The 23,414-nt window shown below is 41.4% G+C and overlaps 1 protein-coding gene across 6 annotated transcripts in view; it reads left to right on the forward strand.

Moving 5' to 3' along the window:
• NHSL1 (NHS like 1) overlaps positions 1 to 23,414 on the forward strand; it is a 181,019-nt gene that overhangs the window by 50,429 nt on the left and 107,176 nt on the right. The gene's annotated exons all lie outside the window — the stretch shown is intronic.

The raw sequence follows: 23,414 nt of genomic DNA on the forward strand, positions 1-23,414 counted from the left end.
ATAATAAGTAACAGCTTTGCGTATTCACAGATATCCTTGTTTGAGAACAATCTAAGCTGCTTTTGTTCTTGAAGTCTTCTGTGATTGTGGGTACGTCAAAAGCAGCATTTGTTGAAGTTGCATTCTTTGCCTTCCCATGGCCTTACATGTTTTCAGTGAAAAGTATGAACACTTGAAATGTTGGAATTTCCTTTAAGCATCAGCACTCTAGGCTTTCCCTTCCATTTTCTTTAATCAGGGTGAGTATGTCTGAAAAATTATGCTGACATGGCAGTTATTGTCCGCATGACAAATGTTTACATTGTGCTGCAAAATCAAGGAAAGCTCAGGCAAAAAATTTCATTGTTTGAGATTTATTTAACATACAGGTGCATGTGGTTTCAGGATATTGTTGCATCCCCTGTTTCCTGGAAAACCCTCTGATATAATAATTGTGGTATTTTTCTCCTGTGTGAAAATTGCTGTTGCTATCTACGCTTTTCTAGCTTCTAGAGGTGCTTAATGAAGCTTTCTCTTTAAGATCCCTTGAGAAGTACAGCCAGATCAGAGTGGCTCTTGGAGCAGACCCTCCTTTTTATCCCTCTCCTTGCAGGGAGAGTAATTCAGCTGCTGTGCTGAACCCTCCCTGCTGCCTGGGGGGGCCCACAGCAGTTCATTTGCCCGTGACCTCTCCTGTGAGAGCTGTTGCACTCATGTTGGTCAGCGCAGTTCTTGCTCACACTTAATAAAGGCAGGTCCTTTTGATGCTCTTGGCACAGTTCTGCATGCGAAGGCCCTTGGCTGCAATGATTTGGTCACAGTTAGAACATAATGAAGTCATGCATGTTTGCTCATTTTCTGCCCAAAAGGCTTGGTGAGAACCTGTGTATGCCTTTGTATTAGGAATATCTCATACCCAGGAGATAATTTTTGTTTTAAAACTGAGTGAGGAAGTGTGGTGGAACCTATCTTTCATGATCTTTAGGATGGGTTTATTTCAGTCGGACACTACTTATGTAGAGAAAATTTCATTACTCAAAAAAACCCCAGGGCAGCCAAGTGCAAAAAACTCTGTATGTCTGCCATGGCTTATAATCTAATCAATTTCATATTAAGAACTTGATCTATAAGACTTTGAAAAGCTTTCCCTCCTCCATTTTGAGGTATATAGTGATTTTTTGTTCAGTGAATATAGCAATAAGCTTGTTGACTCCAAATCTCATTACAATACTATTTTAATTGGAAAATGAAGGAAAAGCTGTTATAACCAGGGGCAAAAGCAAATATGAAAGAAGTGAGAATTCTCAGAGGAACTCCCTCCCTTGCTGGAGTGGCCTTTGGTATGCGCTTTAGCGACACATTTAAATTATTCATACAAAAAATTTCAATGTAAGTAATGACCATTCAGTGCTTTTTCAATAATGTTCTTCTGAAGAACAAGAACTTTTAAAAACCTGGTAGGTTTTCAGAAAGGGTTTTAAAGATTTTAAAAGAAACACTGCTCTTAGATAGATGCAGTCTTGTAGCTAATAATATTGAGAACTCAGTGGTGCCTTCCAGTGATCACAACTGCTTTAAAAATACTTAGTCTAGTCTTGCTTCTGTAAAAATAATGAGAGCTTTGCCACAGGCTTCAGTGGAAGCAGGCTACATCTCTTTAATTATTCGAGCTTTGCTTCACTGAAGTTTGGTAGGAATTATGAAGTTAAAGCACAGGCACAGAGTCAGAGACCAGAGAAAAATCCTGGCCCCATGGAAATATGTTGTCTTCCATTGTGGGTTTCCTCACAGAGCTTTTTAATAACTGTTGTTGTGTAGTTTTCTCTGTTTGTAAAGTGGAGGAAATAATATCACAATCCATGGGGGTCATGGGGCTTCATGTATTAATAATATCTACTGGAGGGTTGATTGCCTTGGTTGAAGCATGATGTGGGTGTGTAGATAGATTTTTGAGTCTCTTGTAAATAATAAAGTTGTCTCCTCCCTACTTACTAATTCACTAGTGGAAATGCAGCAGAAAGAAATCTCATTCACTAAACAAAGGCATATTTATGCAGGTATTAATTCTTTTAAGGTGTCTGTAGCTGGATGGTGATTTCAGACAAGGGCGTCTCCTCCTTAATGATCTTAATGGTGTTTTTCTTTTGTATGTTTTTCCACCAACTGCAGGAAATTAAAGGATCCTGGCCCTGCCTTTGTAGCACGATCATGTAGTAGTACATGCTGTGTTTATTTGTGGAAAATGCCACGCTGTCACACTCAAGTGATGACAGGTTGTGGCGGCCGTGCTGCATTGGCTCTCTCCTGTCGGAGAAGATCAATAAAGAGGCACAGCCATGGTTATCCTGCCGGGGGTGCACTGTTGAACCTGGGTGTGTAACCTGCCTCAGCACCCAGCCTGGGAGCTCCACTGAGCTTCAGTGTCACTTGTGGGTGTTTGAGTGAGCCTGCAAATGTTGGGCTTCAGTCAGGACTTCCCTCAACCTGTGGTGAGACGCCACTCCACCCCATGTCTCACCGCAGTCTTTCTCCGCGGCTTTGAAGAGGGCAGTTTGGAGGAAGTCCTGATTGACTTTTGCTTTACAGAGTTGGGATTTAGTATGCAAGTTATGAGACCCAAAGGAATCATCAGCCAGCCCTTGCATCCCTTTGATGACTTGCTGTGGCAGCACTGTGGAGCAGTGCTGCGGTGAGACCTGTACATTCTACAGTCCTGAAAGACGTGAGAAGTATTTTCAACAGCTCTTTATTTTAATGTACAGCCTATGAGCAAAGGTTAAGTTAAATTAGAAGTATGGGTGATGCAAAGGTTTGTGGCAATGCTGACTTATATCTAAAAGAAGACAGTAGGAATTGCTGCAAAATGATTTAATGTAAGCTGTAGGTCAGCAGCCGCCTAAGAAAACCTATCTGTGAGCTGAATGGTGTCTCCTCCACTGCTGTGGTCCCACTCTCCATTCTTTGCTGAGCCTTTGAGTAAGCAGACAGAAACAAAACCCATGGGATGACACAACAGAAAAAAACCCCGATAATTTTCTGTTGGGTAATAGGCTCAGGAGTGGAGGGCTGGGATGCCGGCAGACAGCAATTAGATCGGCTTAAGCTGCACGAAATTGGGGCCTCAGGGCTTCCTTCTGCCTCATCTCTCAGCTGTGACTGGCTGGTCCCTCTGCCACTGCAGCAGCTTTGCAGCAGGAGCTGCCTGGGCTGGGGCTGGGGCTGGGGCTGGGGAGGGGGTCAGTGCCAGCACAGCTCCGGAGTGCTGCAGCTGGAGCTGCACCTCTGCAACTGGTCACTTGTATTCTTCTCTTGATGGGCTTCGTTGGGAAATGAAGAAAATTTGGGGCCTGTTTTGAGCAGATCTTTGGCCCCCGTGCCTGTTGTGCCCTCCCTGCGCTGGCGCACGTGTGTTCGTGATCGCACGGAGAATCAGACGGTGGTGCAGACATGGAAACTTGCCCACAGAAGGTTTGATTTGCTTTACTTGACTTTGCCAGGTTAATTTTCAGCCAGATCAGCTCCTGGGGCCAGGTGTGTGTAGGGGCAGCCGTGTCCCTTGCCTGGCACAGGGAGAGCTGCGGGTGGGCAGCGCTGCTGCCAAGATGTCAAACCACAGCTCCGTGTGTGCTGCGCTGCTCTAACAGTTGGAGTAATTTGTTTGGGCTTCCCTGGAGAAAGCCATTTGTTATGAAAACGTAAATGTAATAACATTGCTAATTCCTCCCTCATTAACCACGGGATGTGCCACAGGGAACTGTGTGATTCCATTTTCCCCAAGAATGCTGAGTTTCAGTAACCTGTGCTAACGCTCCGTCTCTATTCTGGTAGCCTGGACTGGAGCATTTATTGAAGTTGTAAAGATATGTTAATTTCCAGTAAAATTTTCAGCTTTGCACTTTAATAAGAATACTTAAATATTTTAAGGTACTTTGAACTGATCTTGGTGGAACACAGCTTTATTATTTTGTTAAAGCTCAGTGTCACTCATGAAATGTAAGTTGCTTTAGAAAAGTATATCCTGTTATTTTTAAAGCAAATGTCTTCATTTAGTTGTAGATAAATGGCAGATTTATGATTTTTTGAAATATATGTATGAAGCAAAAAGACGGAAGAAATACATAAATAGCTAGAGTTACTCTGTAGTTGCTTACTACAAAAGCATTTATGCCTTAGACATCACTAAGGGAAATGCCCTCCTTTTACGAGTGCACTTGTTATTATCTCTTCATGTTGACATATATGAGTCAAATTAGAGTTCAGTGGTAACTATATTCATTGGAAAAATTGAACAATATTAGTCTTAATGTTTCCCCTTATAATTATGGGAAATACATGATCTTATTTGTGGTACTGGCTGGCTACCCATGCCTCTAATAACTGTAATTGTTACATAGAAGCAGAACAGAAACATGGAGTTTTCTGATCCTGCATAAATTTCTTTGGAACTTGGTAATTAGTGCAGTGAATATGCATTTTTTAAGAAGATAAAGTAAACAAACAAAAAAATAAAAAGGTCAGTTGGCAGGCTGACAACTTGCTAGAGTTTCTGCTGACTCCTCTGAGTTTCCACTGTGATCGCCTTCCTTTGAAAACAGGACAAACGGGTTCAGATTTATCTGGCTGTGTTGTCTAAATTGGCTGCTTTTCACTGTCACAGTAAATGAATTTTGATTAAAGAGATGCTTTGAGCAAAGGTGGTGACAGATTTATGCTGTGCAAAGCTTTACCTGGTGACCTGAGTGTCTAGGCCTGGCACTATTCTATATTTAGAAGGGGACAATTGACTACAGCAGGAGCAACTGAAGGTTTTTATGAGAACCGTGCAGTATCTATAATTGTACAGCTAAAGGCTGCATTTTGGTTTATGGATGAAAAGTTTACAATTTATTTTGGTGTATGTAAAAGGCCACAGTCCAAGTGCACAGATTCTAACCTAAGTATTTGTCATTTTGAGTGCACAATACATTTTAAACCAAGTGTAAATAACAACAGAAAATGCTGCTGAGTAAACCTAAATCAGTGAACCACTTTAACAAAGTAAATATTAAAAAAGGCAAAGACTCTCAACTCCTTTTTTTTTTTAAAGGAATACTAGTGAACTGAACCTTTACCTGGAAGACATCAAAATTCAGATGTAGAATACAATCAAATGAGTGTCAGTATTCCCATACTGCCTCACTCCAGATGGGGGAGACTTATAAACTGAAGTATAACTAAGAATGCCTTTTAAATGGGATTTAATATTTCATATGTTCCAGGAGCAGCATCTCTTTTTGGATGACCTTTTTGCTAGCTGCTTTGTATTTGGGACTTCAACTATTGGGTAGATTTAAACAGTCTGGAATATTTAAAAGGAATGGAAACTGTGTATATGTATAAATAGATATAAGCAGATGTCTGATGGGAGTAATTTCCTGCAGAGAGAAGATGCTGACTGAACACACTCCATTTTTGCATCAAATTTTTTTTTGTGAATGTGTGCTTATATGTGTTTTATAGAATATCAAAAGCTTTTAATGAAGTCCTCTGTCTATTGATAGCTTTCATATAATTTTAGAATGTTAAAGAACTTACCATTAATTATAGGAATGGCGAAGTGCTCATAGTATTTTCTTTCTCAGTGGCAGTCAAAGCAGTTTAATTTATATTAGTAAAGTTTTTCCATTTTAAGACCCTTATCTGTTGCTAGTCACTCTTTCACTTGATGTTTTTGTTTGGAGTAAACCTGAGTTCTGGGGTTTACCTTAGGGTCTCAAAATGAAATACTTCTCTCAGTTATCCAGCCAGGTTTTCAAGCACTAGACTGTGGATGTAGCTGGCTTAGATCACCTTATATGCAAAGACTGTTTTAAAGCAGGAAATTGATACATTTGGGAATTTTAAAAATTTGCGTTCCCTTCAGGACTAGTACAACACTCATGAAAGTTTGGACGAATGTGTGGGTAGAGGGAATTGTTGTGCAGTTTGTCCAGGTACTGTAACCCTGATATCAGAGCAGGTAAGGGCCAGAAGAGATGAGAGGGATGGAAAGAAGGCAGTGTGCCTGCAGTGACTGGCTGGAGAGGCAGCCAAGTGGAGCATCCCGTGGGGAGGCTGGCCTCCACAGCCCTAGGAGAAGGAATTGCTTCCCTTTCAGAGTCCACAAGCAGATCCTGCGTTTCCATTACAGCCTGTCCAGATTTAAAACCCCTGGGGTTCCTCAAGCCCATTATTTGGTAAGAGAACAGACTATTTTTACATGCAGTGTGTAAGGCCAATATTACAGAGTCCAAGAGTATTACAAGAAAGTGTTGGTATGTGTAAAAAAAAAACCCCAAAACATATGATTGAGTTTATATTAACACCTTTATGTGAAAAGTTGTTTTTGAAAAAGCATTCATATTGCATCAAATCCAGGTTTAAATAATGAAGTCCAAGATTCTCCAGTTACTGATGAGTTTTGTACATGGTGCTATTGTAATTTTTGGAAGAGACACAGGAGTGATTTCATTTGAATCGAGGGGTATGGCTTTTTTCCACCATCTCCTGGAACTGGTCTGAGAGAAACACATGTACTCTGTATCCTTCCACAGAATTGCCAAGGGTCCACATTTACAAAGCCCTCATTAAAGTGTGCTAGTCCTTCTCAAATCAGTAAAAACAAGAAATGAATTGCCAAGTTTATAAAACTATATGCTCTGCTCAACAACACTGTCTTTCTCTTTAGAATGGTATATTTAAAAAAAAAGGCAGCTAGTCTGGTAGACAGTTTCTAGGAATATTCCAAGCCCTAGTACCAGAAATCTGTTTATTTTATTTACATTAGCTTCCCCCAAAGGGGAAGAAACATGCAGCACAGTGCTGTGTTAGCCTAGCCATGCTTTCTAGTGTTTCTGCAGGTTGCAAGAGTAATTCTCCTGTTTATGGTCTCTGTAGAAAATGTGTTGATTACATGAGTGATCATCTTCAGGAGAAGTAACAGGTACAGGGAACAGCGGTGGGAGAATGGAGGGAACAGCTGGGTTCAAGAAACAACTGGCAGGTGGATAAATGGGCACTTGTTTGGGAGAATTTTTGAACAAGTGGTGAGGAGATGGTGCAAGTGAAGTTTCTGAGGGGATGAAGCTTGAAGGATGAAGGCTGATGGACAGAGTGCAGTTGGCTTGGAAAAGCCATGATGTGTTTGGCCTCTGACATTTCTTCTTGCATGTGGTGTTCCCTCCTTGCTCCATCAAGTGGGCTCAAGACATGTCAGCCTCAAGGACAGTAGATGTCTGAGAATTTCAGCTTTGGTTGCATTGGCTCTTTGTTGGAGAGCAGATTTTATCTCCACGAGAAACTTGATTTCAGTGTTGTGTTTGTGTTGCTTTGTGTGGACTTGAGCCCTTTTGCTGGAGGCCAGCTGTGTTCAGGGAGCAGGCTGCTGGCTGCACTGATGGCACAAGGAGAATGCTGACAAAATCTGTATCACTTCAGGTTCATTTATAGGCAAGGGCTTGTTGGCAGCTGTGGCAGGTAAATTAAACCATGCAGCATCTTCCTTTGCTCATGACAGGGAGCCCTTGGACCATGGGATGCTGCAAGCATCTTCCACTCTAAATGAGTCCCGAGTGCTGGCAAAGCAACACTAGGCTGTTTCTGAGAGGCAGAGGCAGGGCCATACTGCTGAGAATTTAGCAAATGGGATATAATAAAAACCAGGCTGAAATGACATCATTCTTTCTGTTTCATAAGCACGCGCTGCATGTGTGGACAGTGCACAGATGTTTTGCTTTGATGACTTGCTGTGCAGGTTTATGGCCCTGGAATGTCGATAACTAAAGAGGTTGGTTTTATTTTGAACTGCATTAAATTCTGTGGAAGCATGTATCAAACTTTAAGTTACATGCCTGCAATTTTTAGGATGTTTTACTCATAAAAATTGAATACTTTACTACTTAGTGTTTTAAGGTTTTTTAAAATTTTTATTGCTCTTCCTCTTCCATTTTTCAGTTGCTAATTGTTTCCAGGCCTTTTTTTTACTACGATGAAGACCTCTGTCGATGTTTTCCTTTTATCTAATTTCTTTCTTTCTATTTTTCCTTTTTTTAAAGTGCAAAGTGTAGGGAGGTGTTTTGATTCCATCCTCTTGCTAAAAAGTCAGAGCTTTGAACTCATTATGCTTTTTGCCATCAGGATTTCCTGCCACTGGTATCTGAAAAAAAATCTGAAAAAAAAAAGAAAAAGAAATCTCTGGAGAATTTTCTAATGGTTTGCCTTAGTTTAGGCTTGTATTTCAGACTAGACTCTATTGTGTCTAAGAGCAGGATTGATATAGGCTGCTTGAAACTGCTGATTGCTAGGGAACAGCTTTGCTAGATGATCGTAACACATTCCACAGTTTTCTCCCTTTTATGGTCTCCATTACAAATATTTTTTTTTAGCTTCAGTATACTTTAGTGAAGTATTCTGCTTTTAAATATACATTCAACATATGTGTGTCTGCTTTAACAAAGGGCCAGCAAGCTATACATCAGATCAAAAAATCATTTTTCAGTTTGACTATATAATCCTACTAAATGGAGTTTATTTTTCCTTGTATGTCTTTTCTCTTGTTTGCCAAAGTTCCTGTTCCTTAATACTACCCCCAGGTTTCCTGAGAACTTCCCAATTCCCAAGACCAGGACCCTATTTTGGTCTTTTGTGTTGATGATTCAGAAATGCCATAAATTGAGAAGAGGAAATAAAGCAGTAATATAGAAACAGTGGAGATGGTAGCAGACTGCTTCAGCTGTGGACCAACAGATTGACAGTAGAGTGTAGCTGCTGTTTCTTTAGCCATGATTTGTGTTTCAGAGCATTGAAAGGGAGCAATAAAATTGAAGAGGTTTTTCATTTTTTGTCATATGAGGGCTGTGCTGAGTTCTCAAAAACCCCACACCACCAACAAAATAACAAAAAAAAAAAAAACCCAAAACAAACAAACAAACAAAAAAACCAAACCAAACCAAAACAAAAAAACCCTACCCAAAACAGAAAATAAAAAAAAATCACAAAACAAAACCAACCCATGTTCAAATGCCCCAAACCTGTAAGATCTTTGAATGCAAGGAAGCTATAGCTTTTTTTGCCTTATGTGGGTGAAGGAAATATTTCTCTCTTCTATCCCCAAATTGTCTCATCTTTCATGTGGGCATGGGCAGGGGTTCATCTTCATCCTTCTGATGGAAACACCAGCTCTCGTTCTGCTGATTATATTTTTTTCTTTCAAATCCTTATTAGCAGACTCCTATGTTGTCCAGCACTCTCATCATCATCTTCCTTTGCATAGCATAAGCATGGGATTTTTTTTGGTAAATATTCTAAACTATTGCTGGGTTCTAATTCCAAAACATTATTTTAGTTTAAAGGAATTATGATTTGTTTTGAGTAACTGACTCTTCTGCACTACTTATCTTGTGCCAGCTGTCTGTTCATTTGATCGCAACAGAAAAGTTATCTGGGCTACACCTCTTGTTTTCAAGGCAAACCTATCAATTAATGGCTGAGTTTATTAAATGTAAATTAAAACATTTTCAGTGTGCCCTGATTTATATAGTCAGTCATTAATGTTCCTTCTTTCTCACCCCTAAATATACTGGCTTAATTTTCTCAAAGAAGAGAGAAAAGAAAATGTCAGCGTATAGCGAACAAAGGTCATTTGACAAAATTTGTAGGCGTGTTTCATCTTTAGATACAAAGTGTTAAATGCTGCATTTAGTTACTTGCTTTTTCTGAGAACAAAGCAGCTTTTTTTTGAAAGCTGACCTGTTAATTCAATAGTGACCTGTCTCTTAGAAGAAAATAAGGAAATATAATAAGGATTTTTTTCTGTAGGACCTTACAGTTTAATCTTTCACATCATGCAATATAAAAACTGGTAAGCTCGTTTATTGGTGAATTGGCTTGAATAGGTGGCAGTGATTGAGTTTTTGGTCTTGTGGATTTGTCCTAAATTTACTGCTGATGCAGGGAAAATGAAATGGGAGAGGCAGAAAATAGATGAAGTACAAATCTTGTGACAGTAATTGATAGCTAGGTGGAGGCATCCATCCAGAGCTGCCTGCTTGCCTTTATACACACCCAGTTTAGTGAGATTGAGAAAGAGATTTTACACACAGCTGCTAAAGAAAGGGAGGGGGTGGACTTGCTAGTGACAGTCCCACGTTGGTTATCTCAGGTGTTGCTTACTTTGTGCTTAAAAAAACCCCAACTTTGGAATTGCTCTTTTCAGAATGAGAGCTTTTTAAAGTTTGGGGTTTTTTAAAAGCCTGAATAAAATCTGAGTGTACTCAATGATTAATTTTATTAAAAATTGAGATCAGATTTTCAGTAAACTCTCTGAGTAAAAGAAGCATTGTAGGATAAGATTTTAAGTTTCATTAATTATTGAGTGAAATAATTTTAACCATTTGCGCTAATTTTTGGCTTTGTTTTTTTTTTGGGTTTTTTTTTTTTTTTTTTTTTTTTGGGAAGAGAGTGTGTTATTGGTTTGTACTGGCTAAATCCTTTTCAGCCATATGGCAAGATTTCTTACTTTCATACAGCTGCTGCTTCAGTTCTTGCTTCTTTTTTAACCCTTGGGACCTTGCAGTATTTTTGTTAGCATGCTTGTTCTCACTACTTGGAGATGAATTAACTACTTAACAAACTACTTTCACTGCTAAGGGTGTGCATCCAATTATCCGATAATGAAAAGCCTGTATTTTCATCTTGCATCCACCCTGATGAGGCATTACCTCGACAGGAATTAAAATTATTGTATGCAAGCATTCAGCACCCTCCCCAGAAAAGCATCCCTTATTCCTGCTCTAGCTGCATTCCTGCAGTCTAACTCTTTCCACTGCAGAGAACCTGGCTAAGATTTTCCCACCTGTAGAACTGGGTTTAAGCAAAGTACTCAAGATCTTGAGCTTACCCCCCAAAAAATTGTGAAATATGGAAACAACAAGTGTTTTTAATACCTCTTGGGATTTGAATGTTTATCATGTTTAGTTTGTGTGAATTTCTGCATCCCTCAAATAATATTTAGAAATTTTCACTTTCCTTTGAAGATAGAAGACGTGACTTGCCCAGATATGTGACTCCCAAGAACTGGGATGTGGGAAGAAGCAGCACAAATGTGATTCACCCTGAATTTTGCAGGAATTGGCAGCGCTGTGAAAGGCATTGAGGGAAAGGTGCACATGGATGCTGCTCCCCCACACCCTGCATGCACAGCAGCTCTGTGGTTCTCTGTGCTATCTTGCCTTCCTTGGCTTAGTTTCCCACTTGTGCTATCCTGGGAAGCTGCGTAAGGGGAGGGAGGGATATTGGAGAGAGTGTTTGATGAAGGTAAAGATATTTTCTCGTGTGTCTGTTTGTAGCTCTGACTAACAGTGTCCATGAGTGGAGAAGAAAGCAGTCATTATGGAGAAGCTGTGGGATGGGAAGGGAAGGTAGGAGGAGGCCAGCCTCCCTGCAAGGAGACGGCAGACCCAGTTTTACAGGCAGAACCTGTAGGACAACTGCAGATGAACCTCAGTGAAGACATGCAAATGCAACAGCTCTCTCTAAGCTTACAAGTAGCTGGTAGTGCCTAAAGGATGAGTGTCTATTCAGTGGACCTGCTGCTGAAAGCAGAGAGGGTATTTCAGGGTGCATCTTGAGCTGTTTTTCTGAGTGGAGGCATGTGCATGCTGTGTGCTTTGGTTCAGGAGTGAGCTTGTGTGAGCACCTCAGCTGCAAGGCAGTGACATCTCTTTTCCATCTCTTTTCCATCGGGGCTGGAATGCCAGGGATGCCTGTCCTACCCTCACTCACATGACTGACTTGTCTTCTTGTTTCTTTCTCTCCCTGCTTACCACTCTAGCACAGAAATGTATTTCTGCCCTGTCTTGTTGCACTGGCTTTCTATAGTACAGTCTGAGGCTGAAGGTTTCCATGAAAAATCAAAGCAAAATCAGTGCTGAAAGCCAAGTAGCAGACAACAGCATTGTCAAGGAGGCCTGGAGTTAAACAATTTGTAAGGGAAACAAGTTTCTCTGGAATTAAGGTGGAAATACACTTCCACTTAATTTCAATGGGCTAACAAATTGTAATGTTTATAGTTGGCTGACAATGAAGAAATAACTCATGAACCAAGAGAAAAGTTTACTTCGGAAGACGGCTCTCAAATTATTTACCTTGGCTTCATCCTTCCCTGAACTGGGGAGAACATAATAATGTTTCCCTCTCTTGATCTCTGTCTTGGCTGGTTGCTGAGATGCTTTTGGATATAATTCTTAGCATAGGAGGGAACTTCCAACATAGCAAAACTGATTGCCAAACCTAAAAAAAAAAAGAAAGTCTGCATCCGGTAATGACATTCTGGAGATCCTGGATGCCATATTTCTTTTCTGCCATCTCAATGAATTTGTCACTCATTTTTATGAAGTGTTTCGAGTCTATATTGGTGATACAATTCACATGAATGTTTTGAGTGCTCTCTTTGCTCAACCCTGACCTCACCCCTATGGAGATTTTTTAATTTTTTCCTGTGTTGAAAACTGCCAAAGACTTCAGGCATCATTTTCCCACACACAGTGAAAATAAAGCACTTTTTAAAAAGAAACCCCACACACAAGAAACACCATTCCAAACAGATTTTCCCCCAAAATAAGAGTTCTGTTTGCAAATCAAAGTGGTTGTTTGTTTGTTTTTCTGTATTTTTTAATTTGAATTACAAGCTGAGTAGACATCCAGGGAACTACTATGCTCAGAGCTTCTTCTTTTCCTTATCAATACCCTGAATTTGTTCAGCAGAGAACATAAGGGAGAGTTTGCAGAACTCCTGGACAGTTGTAGCCTTGGGGCTAAAGCAGCTTAACCTGCCTAGAAGGAGCTCCTGTTCTTTCAGTGCTCATGTCCACCCTTCTCCTTCAGGTTTGGGTGTCCTTGGCTGTGCTGACACAGCTGGTTTGGGACCATGAGCTGGCTGCTCCCAGAATGCAGGATTTCATTTTAGATGAAATCTCAGCATTTCTGGGAGGCCGGGGCTGCAGTGTTCCAGCACAGGATGAGCCCAGCTGAGGTGCACACAGAGGGTGGGGAGGGAGGGACAGGAGCTTGCCTTCCTGGCTTTACTTGAGAGCAAGAGAAAAGGTAATGCCCTCACCTCAGGGTAGATCCCATTGATACCCAGGAGGATGGGCTGCAAGCACTCTCCTGGTGAATGTTGTAAGGGGATTTTTTTTGAGATTCTCACAGTGACCCCCAGAGCACCCAGAATTTGGGAGCCATTAAGGAACTGCATTGTCATTTAGTTTCTTTATTAAGTGTCTAAAAAGTGGCACACTTACTTTTTTTTTTTCTTTTAAGACAAAACATGTAGGATACTAAGTTGGCAATCTGAATTTTAAGATGTCTTTTAACCATTGCTGAAGGGTGCTGGCAGGTACCAAATATTTTAGCCAGTATGTGATATTATTTATTTGTTCATTCCCCTCCTGAGTGATGTTTAGAGCTGTCAATCTGCTGCATTTTGCTGGCCCTAAACTAAGCAGAATAACTCAGGATTCTGTAACCAGAGCGGCCCTTCATAAATTAAGGTCAGTTGGGTGCAGTGCTGTAACAACAGCCTGTAGCAACAGCCTCAGACCAAGGCATCTTTTGTTAAGCAGAGGAATATTAACTACACTGGGAGTTCCTGAAAGTGGGTGGTTTCTACTGCCAAGCTCAGCAACACTTTGTCATAATGAAAAAACAATACTGTCTGCAAGTAGGGATTGAAAGCGTCTCCTCACATCTGTTTGTCTAAGCTTGGGAAAAGGTGCCATTGGATGGGAGTAGCAAATCCTGCTGTGACTGTGCTTGTGCTTGAAGGGAAAGCCTTAAATGCCAGAAAATGGCCAGGCATCTTTCATGAAGCTAGTTTTAATTTAATTTTAGACTTGATTAATAGTTACTGCAATATTTGCCTTGCACATTTTTTTAATGGAATGCTTTAAAAAAAACTTGTTTAATATGTGATCCCTTCTGTGTAATTGTGCTCTCATACAATGTCTTTGGTGAGAATGAACTAGCAGAGTTTTACCCAGAATTGTTTGGAAGATACCAGTGTGGAAAGCAGAGATGACTCACAGTGCCTTGGAGGAAGAAGAGCCAGCAGTTAACCACAGAGCATGGCATTATCTCTATGCCAGAGCTGGCTGAGAGAGCCAGCATATTTTCCACTTCACTATGTTGGGGGGAAAAAAGTACTCCCGAGAAATATTGGCTCTCTAAGCAATCTTGATAATCTTGTCAACTTGATGAGTTTAGAACAGGTGTAGCATGGGAGGCATGTGAATCAAAAGAAGGTGGTAGTTCCCATCTAGAAACCATTGTTATTTGTATTTGATGAATAAATACATATGAAGCATTCTCATTTTTGGTGGATTCCCCTGGGTGAATAAACTTGGTTGCACAACAAGAATGTGGTATGTGATGGATAGAGTACATGATTAGATAATAAGTATTTCTGCATAAATTTATTATGTATCTAATCCCATGCGTCTGTATTCTTATTTCTTTAGGAATATCTACATGGCATCTCTTGCTATTGCAGGCAATTTGCCAGATGCCTGTAAATAAGGAATGTCTATTGCAAGTGAAATAATACTATCTCTTACTTCACAATGTAATTTGTTTGCCATTAGCATTTAGTGATGTAGTGTTCTCGTTGGGGAGAACTGATTTTGGCTTGACTTTACAGGCAGAATTACATGAAAAACACAGCAGTTAAATCTTAATTTTGATTTCATTACAATAAAAATCTATCTTCTACAGCATAGAGTTGAATATTTTCTTTTGGGGGAGGTGTTTCATTTAAATTGATATGGCATATCCTGTTATCTCTAGTGGCCTTTACTTACACAGAAAATACAGTAAGAAAGGGAATTGGCTTCCATTTTGGGTCCCTCTTTTTCTTACCAATGACCTTCTGAAAGATGTAAAGACATATTATTGCTGTGGTGCTGTGCCACCCTGGGACCTGGGCATGTTCTCCTGCACATCTGATGCTCCACTTCTTTTGGTGTAAGTGTGGAAGCTTGGGTATCCAGCTCCAGCCACGTTCCTTGTTTCTGACAAGGAGAAGGACAAGGAGTATTTCCTCATGAAATACTGGATTTAGCATGTGAGCTGGCAGTTGTGCCAAAAGATGAAAAAAAACAATGGTGTAGACTGGAGCAATATTTTGGCCTTGGCCACAGGAGAAGTCCAGCTGAAGGATACATCAGGATTCATGCTTGTTTTCCAAGCATCTGAAAAGGAAAATGTTGAAGAACCTGGGTGATGAGTACATTAGAGCTGCTTTCAGGCTGGCAGGGTAATCCAAGCAGATTGTCTTGTGGGCAGGCAAAAGCACTAAGTGAAGACTAGGCCTGTAATTTAGTCCGCTGGCTAATAGTGAAATGTCTGGATGACTTCATTTAACCATGACTATCAAGGTGTGAATCTTTTTTGCCCTGATGAAACCACCTGAAATAGTGATTGGTGGTTGGCATTGGCTGTGAGAAGGCAGTGAGTCTGCTTTCTAAACTCTCCTGCTTGGGAGAAGTGGGTTTGGGGTGTTACTATTGTGGGAGACATCCACTGGGCTCCCAACAGATTAGTATCTGATGAACAAACATTTTTTACACCTGTAATTTCAATAGTATGTGTCTTCTCTTTCACTTTCTACCCTTCCCACCCTGTATTTCAGTGAGTGCCAGAAGATGAGCTTTCTTTAGATACATAAACAAGATGATGTGGTGCAAATTACAGAAGATTGCAAACCCTTGATTTAATTTCTCTGTGCTGTGATTTAAGAATTGATACTCTTGGGTTTTTTAACTGTGACTAAGCAACTGTTTTGTTGAGGCTGATTATTTCACATGCCAGTGGTTGAGAGGTAGCATCAGATTATTCCTGCTGCTTGTGTGAATGTTCTTATTTATCCTGCCTTCTCTTCTACTGAGGACAACTTGGACTTAAATTTTACCTCCTGTTCTCACCTTATTTTCACAGCTGATGAAGGTGAACACTTCCTGTGTCTCAAATATTTTATTTAGGGGGGACCACAGGCTCTGCAGGATTGACCCTGCATACTATTCTTCTGTATTCTCCGGGGTTTTTTTACCTAGGAACTTCTGTTGGTAGGGGAAAATATTTGTGTTTCAGATTAAAAAAAAAAAAAACCCAAAACAATAAAAATCAACTTTGATTTCAGACCTATATATGGCAGAAGGGGAAATTGCAGGGAGGGAGAAAATTTTTCTTGTTGGTCACAGTGCTCCTGCTGAATATGTGGATGTGTACATATGGAGTGAGCACATGCACAGGCACTCCATACAGAGAGAGCACACACATAGGCCATATGTTCATTATTTTAGAAGTTTTGTTTTCTCTTGCATTTTCATCAGGCTTTTAGCAGAGCTATTTTAATTGGGATTGGGATTAAATATAACTATGTAGGACAGTAACTAAGACACAAATTCAGTGTTTTTCTCCTCACCCTCTGTGTGTCAGCAACATTCCTTGTGCTCATCCTCCACCCAGAAATGAGTTTCTTTTAACCTAGGGCCTGTTGTCAGGAAGAGAGGAGATTGCAGCATTCTTCCAGGTGTGGTGGGGCTGAGTTTCATTTACAAATTTTGTCTAGAGTTGCAACACACTCCTTTGTACTTACCAGGTGCCAGGCTTAGCTGGCATGTAAACACAGCAATAAACTGAAAAAGCAGGGCTGCAGTGCTGTACCTGTGCACACACATGCAAATGTGAGCCCTTTGTCTGTCTTCTGAAGCTCAGTATTTATGCATGGTTTACAGTAACTGCACATGCTTAGATTGGTTCCTAGAAGAGAATTACATACAGCTTCAGTAAGGTTTGAATGTGAAGTAATTTTGAAATGTGTTTTAAAGATACAGGACTCGAGACAAAAAGATGTGCACATGCAGCACTTGTATCTGTAGGAAGAAATACTTTCCTGTGGTTCATATGTCAAACAGTGAGACCTGCTTATAACACTCATGAGCTGTGTTCTCACTGTTGGAATGGTCAGGTCTGCCCAAGTGTCTCACAGGGTTCTAAAGTTCCTTTTTAGCATTTTATTATTGCAAAGACCTGGTAAGATTTATTATTTTGTAATTCAAAGGGTATGTAAATACAAACAGGAAAAAAGTTTAAAAAATTAAGAATAAGGATTTCTGAAATGCTGATGGTTCTTCTCTGCTTTTCTTTAGCCACTGTCTCTTTTCTTGTTCTTTGTGGTTCTCTTATCTACAAAAACATTTAGATTAGTGTGCTAATTAGTTTATGTTAACCAGCAGAGGGCTTCCACCTCAAAGCAATCAGCCTCATCCCTTCCGCAGTTTCCCTGGTATCCTCTTAATCACAGAAGTGGGAAACAGACATTTATTTAGTTGTCTTAGGGTACTTTCCTGCTGGCAGAATGATCTTCAATTACATGTTGACTAATTTTTTATACAGTTTGTTTTCAACTGGCTTCCAGTTACTTTCAATACGGCCATCAGCATTTCCACAGGAAACTTGGATGATTCTGTAGAGGTTTCTTGTGCTTCACCAAAGCCTCCTATTTCTAAATTTCAAATGTAACTTGTTTGTTGCAAAGTTTCTGTGCAGTCAGGTATTAAAAGTGTTTTGAGTCCCTTCTTAATATGAACACAGAATATGCTGAATCAAGTAGCAGAAGAGACTAAACTGATCTTACAATTTAGATTACAGCAGTGCAAGGTGAGTTTATAAACTCTTATCTTCCTTGTGGAGCATTCCAGAGCAAAGAGTACCTGTGCATACAGGATACTACAAAAGCACACAGCTTTCCTGGGAGGTTGGAGCTGCCCTGTGAGGCACGGGGTGCTTTCATTCGGAGCATCCTTTGTGCCAGCTGTGCGGGAGGCTTGGAGGGGGTGCTGCCTGCTGCTGGAGTCGGGGTCACTGCAGTGGGGCAGAGGAGCGCCCAGGTGCTGAATGCTGCTCAGCACCTCTCCAGTTTCTCTCCCAGACTCTGAAAGTGTTGATCAGAACTGCTGTTGATAACTTCTGGTGATTCAGCGAACAGCTGAGTGCCTGGGGGGAAAAACCCACAATCCTCCCTTCAGACAGAAAACTTACTCTGTCCGCAAAAATTCCATACTAAGATAGTTAATCTTCCCAGTCTATCAGCACTTGGGATCTGTTGGCAAACAGTTGTGAGCACAGCACTTCTCTGGCCAAAGCCTCAGCTTTGGAAAAGAGGTGACCCTACAGTTAGGGGGTTTTGAAAGCAAGAGCCCCACAGCCTAGGAGAATGTGTGTGGGAATCGAGGGGTGACCAGAGTTAGAGGGAGCTCTTAGCAGAGCTGTCTCAATTAGTGACTTGTCATGCCCCAATGAAAAACCACTAAAATTGTTAACTGCTTTTCAAGCAGAGATAATAACAGCTCACTGCAGGTAAACTGCTGAAAGACAAGTCACTCCCGTGTGTCACCGTGACTGTGTGGCTGCTGAGGTCCCTCGGGCGGCGGGAGCGCGGATCCCGGCTGGATCCCGGCTGGATCCCTGCTGCCACCTGCCGGCACTCGCTGCCCGCCTCGGCCGGGCTCGGTCCCGGCTGCTGGGCGGGAGGGATGCCCGTGAGTTACCCAAATGTTTGCGCATTGCCCGAAGTCACCAAAGCCCCGTTACTCGACCCCTTAAGCTGTACGACAGCTCAAACCTCACGAAGGAAAAACTCCTCCGCGTGTAGGCAAGGCTGAAACTTTACGCAGATCAAGCCCTTTCCTCCTGTATCCATCCCTCAGAATATCATGGAATTGTTAAAGCTGGAAAGCAGCTCTAAGATCATTGAGTCCAACTGTTGGCCCAGCACTGCCACGTCCACCACTGAACCGTGTCCCCGGGTGTCACACCGCCAGGTCTTTAAATGCCTTGAGGGTATCTATCCATCACACTCTCACCCAGCAGAGATCAGTACCTGAAACTGCTCCTGCCATCAGTAATTGCCCTACTCCTTGCATACTTGCAAGCACATTTGCCATGAAATTTGGGGTTTGCATCAGTTGCATCAATCTGGAATTATGCTGATGAAGAAAGCCAAAAGCTTGTGAATGCATTTGTATACGGCTGAAGCAGGTGGATGTCTCTATGCACAGTTAGCTTGCCTGCTCTTTTGGCACCAAGGTATTTTAGAGAAGAACAGTATTTTTTTTTCTGGGCAATTCTGACATTGGGTCCACCCCTCTTACAAATATCTTTCCGGGTAACAACCAGTTTGTACTGTTCGTGTTCCTTGCTCGATTTCTCTCTCTCTCTCTCTCTCTCTCTCTCTCTCTCTCTCTCTCTGTCTCTCTCTGTAAGAGGCATCATTATCCCTACATACAGCTGGTGTTGAGGGGAGAACCAGCTCCAGGTTAGCCTAGCACTTTATAGAAACTGTACCCTTGTTTATACAGAATTTCCCTATCAAAGCAAGTGCAGCTGTTGAATCAGAGAAAACATTGCCTTGATGCAGTGAATCCTTCTGGAATACAGAAGCTGAAAGGAGGAAGAGACACTGGTAGCAGGTATATCACACTGACCTGTCCAAAAGCTGTTTTATTCTCTGCAGGATAAAACAGTTGTCTGCAGTCTGATTTGTTTTTCTTTTGTTTTCCTCGTGGATCTAATGAAGTTGGAAATGCAGATGGGCTGCTTCAAAGCAGTCCTACAGTATAAAACTCCCTCCTCCTTTAGTTTGGATATGGTGTATTTCTTTTTAAATTGAAAAAAAAACCCACTCAGAAATCCAAAAGGGTACAAACAGAAAGGAAGTTTTTTCTTTATAATTAGGGCATTCAAAGGTTCTGTAAGGGTTGTGATAGAAACAATTAATAGGCATTGCTTTTGTGTGAGACAGGGCCTACTTAAGTAGGTCGCAAGGCTGGTAGCCAGGAGACCTACTTTCTTTTCTTAGCTTTGCTGCTTATCCATTCTGTGATCTTGGGCAAGTAACTTCATTTTTGTTCCTTTATTTCTTTACTATTTTTTCCCCCTTGCAGGTCCATTCACACTGGGAGGGAAAAAGTTTCTCACTTATGTGCCCTGCACATAAAAAGGGACACAACCTTAACTGGAAGTTTGAGGCCCTCTTATACCAGAATGCTCTCCGTGGCTGCTTTGCTGTAAAAAATCATGCAGGAATATAGATTACTTTGTGGGTTTGCTATGTGAGTATTTCACAGGGTACCTGTAAACGAAAAGGCACATTTTAGATAAAGACCTCCAATGGAGGTTAACAAGGTTTCTAAACTGACTGAAATTCCCGCACATCTGCCTGGAGATGATGAGGGCACTGGGGAGGTGACCATATGTAGCTGATCTGGTGGTGTTGGGGTGGTTTCTGGGATGGAGGCATTTTCAGGAGGCTGCTGGAGGACCCCTCTCCTTTGGCTGGCTGCAGCAAGATCTTTGTAAGGATGGGATGAGACTGCAGGGAAGGAGTTTTCAATGGCTTTTTGCCGCTGCTTAATCCAAATGGCTTTATGACTGGCTGATGATGAGTTGTTATCACCTGAAGGAAAACACTCAGAAGCCTGAGAGAGAGGTGTCCTCTCAGCTGTTGGAGCATGAGCTGTCCCAGCAAGCTGTAATTGTGAATCATCCATGTTACTGTCTCTTGAGTTATGAGAAATGATAGATTAGGAAATGTAGGAATTAAATTAACATAGGAATTATGCCAAAAGCCAAAAACGGAGCACGTCTGTGGCATTTTGGGGTTTTTGTCTTTCTGCTTTGTTGATTTTTTACACTGAACCAAAACCTTTTCTGTGAAACTTTTTTTTGCTGTTTTTCCTGGCATTAGGAGAACACAGTGGCTGTGAACCATGTACATGTGTTTGCTTAACAACTTTTAGAGAATTCTTAGACCATCAGATTGTGATGCATGGTAAAAATCCTGATGGTATGTGAGACTATGGTCTCGTTCACCTCTAAAAAGAAATAAATAAAAAAGAGCAGGGGAAGGAACCAGTTTAGCTTTCTTCTTCAAGCCCTGTGTTTCTTCTTCTGTGATTCCTTCATGTTTTTTTACTGAGATGGATTTGTATTTTAAAAATGTACCAAAAAATAATGCCTTAACCTTTACATACATAATCTGGAAAATATGAAGCCTATATACTTGTATGATGTCTTCATAAGGGAGAAAATATGTTCGAAAATTGGCTTAGCTTATTAGAAATGTACTTGTCTCTTTCATATGGCTTTATAGAGTGTTTCACATAATTAAATTTAAGCCTCTACAGTATTTCAGATGCTAAAATTTCACAGAATCACCGGGTTGGAAGAGACCTTAAAGATCAGCAAGCCCAACCCATGCCCTAACAGCTCAAGGAAACACTGGCCCTGAGTGCCACACCCAGTCTTGTTTCCAAACACATCCAGGGATGATGACTCCATCACCTCCCCGGGCAGACAATTCCAGTACTTTATCACTTTTTCTGTGAAAAACTTTTTCCTCATATCCAGCCTATATTTCCCTTGGCACAGCTTGAGCCTGTGTCCTCTGGTTCTGTCATCTGCTGCCTGGAGAAAGAGACCAACCGCACCTGGCTACAGCTGACTTTCAGGGAGTTATAGAGAGTGATAAAGTCACCTCTGAATCTGCTTTTCTGCAGGCTAAACACCCCCAGCTCCCTCAGTCGTTCCTCACAGGGCTTGTGTCCCAAGCCCCTCACCAGCCTTGCTGCCCTCCTCTGGACGGATTTCCCACTCCGTGGCCTTGTATTTGGCTAGTGATTAAAGAATGGCTTAACTTGCAACAGTTACTCAACATGTATTGTTTATCAAATGGTAATTGCTGTTTTCTCTTGACCTTGGGAAATTTATTTTTGATCCACATGTATAACGATTATGCTGATATTAAGCTTGTCACCTAGAAATAAGAAGCATTCTGTGGTGGTGACAGTGTTGAAGTGTATAGCAATGGATCTTTTCCTGCAATGAAATCGAATGATACCAAACCCTGAGCAAAGCATTGCACTACTCTGTTTACAGTAACAGTGGAAATGTTATGGTCAGTCATGGTGCTTTTGCTCTTGCCTCACCAAGCTGTGACTCAGCGCTGTGTTAAAAAGGCAGAGGTACAGACAGGTCAGGAAAATTCCTGAAATTAAATTGCTGCCTAGACTCTGGGCAGGCCTCTGGGATTTACTCTGGCATTTTGGGTTAACCTGAAAGGGTTTCCTTCTTGTTGGCTCCTCTGATCTTCTGTTTTTAAGTAGTACAGGAGAACGGAGATGACTGTGATTCTGCAGTTCCTACCAGGGTTTTTATACATCTGGCTCTGTATAATTTAGGCAGTAATAGCTGTGGTAGTTTACAGTTCTCTGTACTTTACAGTACTAGCAATTCCAAATGTTTGTTTTTTGTCAAAAGAACTAAGTTCACTTTAAGCACGGTTTTTTGATTTTTATATAAAATCCTGCCTATTTGTACATGAGCTGCTCCAAAAGGGGTATTTCAGTGCTTGGGTCTCTAGGGATACCTCACTCCACATTCTCAAGTCTTCTTGTAGGCAAAAGGAAGAAAAACAAAGGAAACCTCCCAACCCTAGCAGGTCTCTTGTCTCATCAGGGATGGGGAGTGGTGTCTATGAACAATGACAGAAAAGCCAACTAGCAGGACTTGATGACACAGTGAGAAGAACAAGTGTTAGCAGTGTGTTAGCTCCCACTCACACTCACTTAGCACACACTCAGCTTGCACTCCCTCCCTCCACAGCCCCGCTACAGCACCACTGGCTTTGGGAAATGGTGGGAGACCTGTGTATGTACATATGCATTACCTTGTTGGAGTGAGGTCAGTTTAAATGCAGCCTATTAAATTATTTACAGAAGACAGTTGGCCGACCCATTGTGCTGTGTTAGTGGGAGCCAAAGGTCACTTTGGTGTGCCTGCTTGATTCATAGGGTAATCTGATACAGTACTTAGCTTTTTGCCTCCCAGTCAGTGGGTTAAACCTTATCCTCTTATTATGAGTCAGAGAGCCATAAGTTTCAGAAAAAGCCAGAGCCTTTGTTTTTAATGGTTTTGAAGAGACTGTGCAGCAGAATCCAGAGGGCTGAGGCAGCATCTGCCAAGGGGTTGGGGCGTGTTTTGCAATAGTGTAAATCTGACCGGCAGCTCGGGAGCCCGAACACTTCACCCTTCTTTTTCTTACGATCCTTGTCCTTTCGATAACATCATCTGCAGCCGTTAGGACGTTAAGGCATTAATGTTTGTTCTTCAGATAAAGGCTTTGGTTTTGCGTTCTTTTTCATCTTCGCGCCCCCTTCTCCCCCAGACTCCTCTCTACCACCATCTCCTTGAGGATTCACTGAGCTGACCTTAGTGCTATCTCTCACATTCATATGGTTTTTTGCTGCAAGATAGAAACTTGTGGGGGTTTTTAGTCAACTTTTATCTTGGTGAGCAATTCCAGC

This window comes from Zonotrichia leucophrys, chromosome 3, assembly GCF_028769735.1.
Source record: "Zonotrichia leucophrys gambelii isolate GWCS_2022_RI chromosome 3, RI_Zleu_2.0, whole genome shotgun sequence".
Taxonomy (NCBI): domain Eukaryota; kingdom Metazoa; phylum Chordata; class Aves; order Passeriformes; family Passerellidae; genus Zonotrichia; species Zonotrichia leucophrys.